The sequence below is a fragment of the Furipterus horrens genome, unplaced genomic scaffold (genome assembly GCF_987537825.1).
Source record: "Furipterus horrens unplaced genomic scaffold, mFurHor1.1.pri manual_scaffold_10, whole genome shotgun sequence".
Classification (NCBI taxonomy): Eukaryota; Metazoa; Chordata; class Mammalia; order Chiroptera; family Furipteridae; genus Furipterus; species Furipterus horrens.
Window position 1 is genome coordinate 41,725,214 of NW_028327180.1, and position 6,289 is coordinate 41,731,502.

The 6,289-nt window shown below is 40.1% G+C and overlaps 1 pseudogene; it reads right to left on the reverse strand.

Annotated features, from left to right (window-relative positions):
* Positions 1-1,956: 1,956 nt before the first annotated feature.
* Positions 1,957-5,739, reverse strand: LOC149999794 (large ribosomal subunit protein uL18 pseudogene; annotated as a pseudogene).
* Positions 5,740-6,289: the final 550 nt, after the last annotated feature.

Genomic DNA, 6,289 nt, shown 5'->3' on the forward strand with positions numbered 1-6,289 from the left:
TGGCCCAGAACTGAGCCTCTGACAGGTTTCTTATCTGTTCATCTGTCAGGTTCTCTATCTGTTGCCTGGTGAGCTGTGTCACCGGGATTTCTATAGTTGTCTGCCACATTTTGACAGATGCGTTTTGTTTTCTTGGGCCGGCTGTAGGGGGCAGTGCCTGTGTACGCGTCACAATCCAGCGACCGGCGCCTGTCTGCGACCTATTTCGCAGCCCTGTGGCGCTTTCTTTGGGGGCGGGGGTCCAAGATGGATTCACACAGTTATTCAGCTAGGAGACCGGGATCCGTCCTCCCGCCCCCCTGGGCCTCACTGTTCAAGGCGATGCGGCGGCCGCTCTCCCCAGCGCTGGGGTCGCGCACCGCCAGGGGCCCGACCGCAGCCGGGATTTCTTGCCGCCCCGCTGCGCGGTCTCAGGTGCGATCGCAAACAGCGCTGCCCTCTTTAACTCTTACCTGCCCAAATGGCACCGCTGGTTTATAACTTCATATGTTGGGCTTCCGTGTAGTTTTATTTTCTGGAATTTCTAGTTATCCTTTGTTTTGAAGTAGTTGTATTCCTCTCTAGTTGTAGAGGGAGACCTAGCGTGTCCGTCTAAGCCTCCATCTTGGCCGGAAGTCCCAGAAATATCTTAAATTTATACAATGTTATAGGTCAATTATATCTCAACTAAGATTAAAAAAAAAAAAGACTGCCACCCCCCTATGGTATCTGCAATATTTTATTCCAATAATGTCCTGCTTTTTTCCCAAGAAGAATCCAATATTCTGACATTTCAAGTCAGCATTTCCTACATTTTCTTGGTAGGTTTATGCCCTGCCTAAAAAATGAAAAAAATATATAGCTTAAGTTTACAAGGTTTCCAATTAAAAAGTATTTGTTCTCTTTGGTCTTCTTTCATACAGCAAAATGCTTGCAAATTAAAAATTAAGAAAATAGAGAGAAATTTGACTACAGAAAAGAAGATAATATGATGAGGTAAGCAGAGATTGGTATGATGCGCTTTGAATATGGAGGAAGGACCACAAACCAGAAGTTCAGGTGGACCTGCAGCAGCTGAGAAAGTCAAAGAAAGAGATTCTCTCCCAAGAGACCCCAGGAGGAACCAGCCCTGCTGATTCCTTGCCCAGTGAAACTGGTTTCAGACTTCTGACCTGTACAACTGTAAAGGAGTAAATTCATGTTGTTAAAAAAAAGATAAGGTCATGGTAGATTAGAATAGACGCTGAATCCAAATGACTTGTGTCCTTAATGCAAGTTATTGTGCATTGCTTTATGTCTGCACTGAGCAATAAAACCAAGTTAATACGGATGAGTAGTCTAGGCCATATGTGGAAATATTTCAGTGGAAGTTTATTTTCCCTTCTGTACTTCTCGTTATACTGGGAGAAAAATTCAGAACTTTAATTCTCAAGTCACTTGTTTTGGTGGCTTACTGATTTGTAGATCATTTTTGTTTCTTAAAATTGCGGTAAAATACAAAAAATATGTAATTACCACATAGCCATTTTAAGTGGACAGCTCAGTGGCATTGAGTATGTTCCCAGTGTTGTGCAGCCATCCTCACCATCCATGTATGAAACTCCTCATCTCACAAAACTAAAGTCTGTACCTGTACCTGTTGAAAAATGACTCCCTACTCCTTCTTACCACCAGACTCTGAAAATCTCATTTTAACTTCTGTGACTATGAATTTGAATACTCTAAGTACCTCATGTAAGTAGACTCAAATAGTATTTGTCCTTTCGTGGCTGGCTGATTTCACTTATCAAAATGTCTTCAAGGTTCATCCATACTGTTACAGGCATCAAAATCCTCTTTCCTTTTAAGGCTGAATAATGCCCCATTATATGTATACACCATTATTTATTTGTTTATTTATTTATTTACTTACTGATTGGTCAATAAGTTTGTTGTCTTTATATGAAAGACCTCTATAGAATATTGGGGTTTGGTTTATTAGCTCTCAGCAGCTCTCTCCTGAGCTCTGAGGAAGCTTACCTCCTTCAAAGATACTAGATCTTTCCTCTGGGCAAGAACCATTTGGTGACGGTTCCACCTCTTCTGTATAACTTCTTTTTCATAGACTGGATTCTCTTGTAGAGCAGCATGAGCTTGCTTCCACATCTCCTCCATTGTGTCTGGAGTTACATTGTTCTTTATGTATTGAGGGAATAGTTTCTTGTATGTATCCTCATCTTCTTCTAGTATGTGGCACATATAATCTGCAATGTGCTTCTTATCTACTTCTGCATTGAATTCCTTGCTTTATGAATCGTAATCAGGGAATTATTTGGTACTGTGAGGGATAGACACAGCTTTGTTCAGGGCCCCCAAACTTTATTTCCAGTAGTAGTTCTGGCAAGCCTGGCATCCAAATAGCAGGTGAAGGCACCAGGTTGACCATCAGTGCTTTTCACATTGTATTCACCCCCAATCACAACCACTTGGCCCCCATAGATCTCATCCATGCCAAACCTACTGAGCAGCCTGCAGGCCAGCAGCAGGGCAGTACAGTGTGCTACAGCATAATTTGTCAGGCCAACTTCCACACCATACTTTGGGTTCATGAGCACTCTCTGCCCACACTATCAAATCTCCTTCTACATGGACATACACAACCTGACTAATGATATCTCTGTTGATATTTTTAGAGCATTTTATACAAAAAGACCAGAATATATATTCTTTTTGAGTGCTCATTGAACATTTTCCAGAATAAACCACATGCCAGGCCACAAAACAAATCTCAACAAATTTGAAAAGACAAATGATATCGAGCAATTTCTCTGATTATAATGATTTAAAACTAGAAATCATGTACAAGAAGAAAGCTGGGAACTACACAAACACATGGAAGCTAAATAACATGCTACTAAACCATAAATGTTTTAACAATATCAAGAAGAAAATCAAAAGATATCATAAGACAAATGAAAATGAAAACACAATGACCCTAAATCTAAGAGACACAGCAAAAACTGTTCTAAGAGGGAACTGCATAGCAATACATATCTACCTCAAGAGACAAGAAAAATCTCAAATAAACAATTCAACTTACATCTAAATGAACTAGAAAAAGAAAAACAAAGAAAAATCAAAGTGAGTAGAAAAAAGGAAATAATAAAAATCAGACTGGAAATAAGTGAAATAGAGTAAAAAAGAAAGAATAAAAAGATCAGTGAAACCTAGAGCTAGGTCTTTGAAAAGATAAACAAAATGGATAAACCATAACCAGACTCATCAAGAAAAAAAGAGAGAGGATCCAAATAAATAAAATCAGAAATAAAAGAGAAGTGGCAGATGACAGCACAGAAATACAAAAGATTATAAGAAAATACTATGAAGGATTATATGCCAAGAAATTGGAGCATCTAGAAGAAATGGAGAATTTCCTAGAAACATACAAACATTCAACACCAAATCAGAAATAAAAAGAAAATCTGAACAGACCAATTACGTACAAAATCTAAACAGTAATAAAAAAAAATGCTCCCAACAAACAAGGGTCCTAAACCAGATGGCTTCACAGGTAAATTTTACACAACATTTAAAGAGAAGGTAACACTTATCCTTCTTGCACCATCCCCAAAGAATTCAAGAGGAGGGGGCCTTCCAACTCCATTTTATGAGGCCAGCATTATCCTGATTCCAAAACCAGACAAAGACACTACATAAAAAGAAAATTATAGGCCAATATTTCTGATGAACATAGATGCAAAAATCCTCAGCAAAATGTTAGCAAACTGAATCCAGCAATAAATGGCCAAGTGGGATTTATTCCTGGGATGCAAGTTCCACATCTGCAAATTAATTAATGTGATATACCACATAAAAAATTAAGAATAAAAATTATGGAATCATATAAGTAGATACAGAAGAAAACATTTAACAAAAATCCAACATCCATTTGTGATAAAAACTCTCAGCAAAGTGGTAATGGAGGGCACATACCTTAACATAATAAAGGTAATATGTGACAAACCCACAGATTATATCGTACATAATGGGGAAAAGGCTAAAAACATTTTCCTTAAGATTGGGAACAAGAAAAAGATGCCCACTCTCACCACCATTATTCAACATAGTACTGGAAGTCCTAGCCACAGCATCAGACAAGGAAATAAACTAAAAGACATCCATATTAGAAAGGAAGAAGTAAAACTGTTGTTATTTGCAGATGACATACTATATATAGAAGACCCAAAGATTCCACCAAAAAACTCTAGAACTGATAAATAAATTTAGTAAAGTAGCAGGATACAAAATAAATATCCAGCAATCAGTTGTTTCTACACACCAATAATGATCTATCAGAAAGGGAAACTAAGAAAACAATCCCATTTACAATTACATAAGAAACAAAAACAAAAACCCTAGGAATAAATTTAACCAAGGATGTAAAAGACCTGTACTCAGAAAATTATAAGATACTGAAGAAAGAAATTGAAGAAAATACAATTAAGTGGAAGTACACACTGTGTTCATGGATAGGAATAATTAACATCATTAAAATGTTCATACTACCTAAAGCAATCTAAAGGGTCAACACAATTCATATCAATATACCAACAGCATATTTCACAGAACTAGGACAAATATTTCAAAAATTTATATGGAACCACCAAAGACCCTGAATAGCCACAGCAATCTTGGGAAAGAAGAACAAAGTTGCAGTATTTTTTTTCTGATATATCCCCTTGGGCAAGGGAAACAAAAGGAAAAATAAACCAATGGGACTATATCAAACTAAGTTTTTGCACAACAAAGGAAACCATCAATAAAAGGAAGAGAAAACCCAGTGAATGGGAGAATATATTTTCAATGATACATCTGATAGGGGTTAATATTCAAAATTTATAAAGAACTTATACAACTCAACACCAAAAAAATAAACAATCCAGTGAAAAAAGTGGGCAAAGGACCTGAACAGATACTTCCCCAAAGAGGACATACAGATGGCCAATAGACATGAAAATATGCTCAATGTCAGTAATTATCAGTTAAACGCAAATTAAAACCACAGTGAGATACCACCTCACACTGGTCACAGTGACTATCATCAATAAATGAACAAACAAGTGTTGGCGAGGATGTGGAGAAAAGGGACCCTTGTGTACTGTTGGTGGCAATGCAGATTCGTGCACCCAGTGTGGAAAACAGTATGGAGTTACCTCAAAAAATAAAAAATGTAACTGCCTTATGACCCAGAGATTCCACTTCTGGAAATATATCTGAGGAAACCCAAAACACTAATTCAAAAGAATCCATGTGCCCCTATGTTTATTACAGGGTCTGCCCCAGCACTAGGCTGAATCCTGTCCCTGGACTCCTGGCCTGTCCAGTATGATGTCTGCTCCTGTGGACCTAGAATCCAGACCAGCTCCCAAAGACCCAGGCTCCTGGTCCACCCCGTCACAGTGCTGGCCCCCTTAGTCCCAAGCTCCAAGTCTGCCCCAGAACCTGGCTGTCACCTGTGGCCTTAGGCTGAGTTGGGTTCCTGTGGACCCAACCTCCGGGTGTGGGGTCCCGTGGACCCAGGTTCTGGCACACCCCATAGCCAGGACCAACACGTGCAGCCCTGGGCTCCAGGCCAGCTACCACAAGCCCAAATGCCCGGCTGCCATTGTGATCCCTGGTGCCAGGCTGGCCTCTGTGGACACAGCAGGACCCAGGACCCAGGTCCAGCACAGCAGACTCAGGTGCCAGGCCAGTGAATCCAGGCTTCACACTGGTCCCCATGTATCTAAACATCTGACCTTCCCACTGGGTGACTCCCAGGCACAAGCCCTACCTGCCTGAGCACCCAGGAAGCAAGCATGTGAAAAATTCTTTTGTTGGTCAAAAATGGTGAAACACTGGCAATTTCATATGACACAGCCTAGTAATATTTTCTCTATTTTTTATTTGTGGTTGGGCATCTCCATAACTGAATGTTTTTAAAAACTGGGACTTAATGTATCGATCAGCTCCATGGGTGTTTATTGAGTGGATACATGACCTGATCATCTAACAGTGACCTCACAAAACTGAATTCCTAGAAATGCAAAGGCAGACACTATCACTGCTGCCCCACTAGGACCAACACTCAGAATGAGGATCTGGCTGCAGACGCATTCAGCCAACCTCCCTCTGCATGCCTGTAGGTCAGATTCTACTTGCCCCATCAGCAGAGTTGGAAGGGAGCTGAGGTACCTCTACTGAGGGCTGCCCTCTTGAGGTTAAGCAGGTTGGAGGCAGCCTTGCTTCTTGGCGTGACATCACTGGGTGAATGCAGGGAATCGTTTCTTGG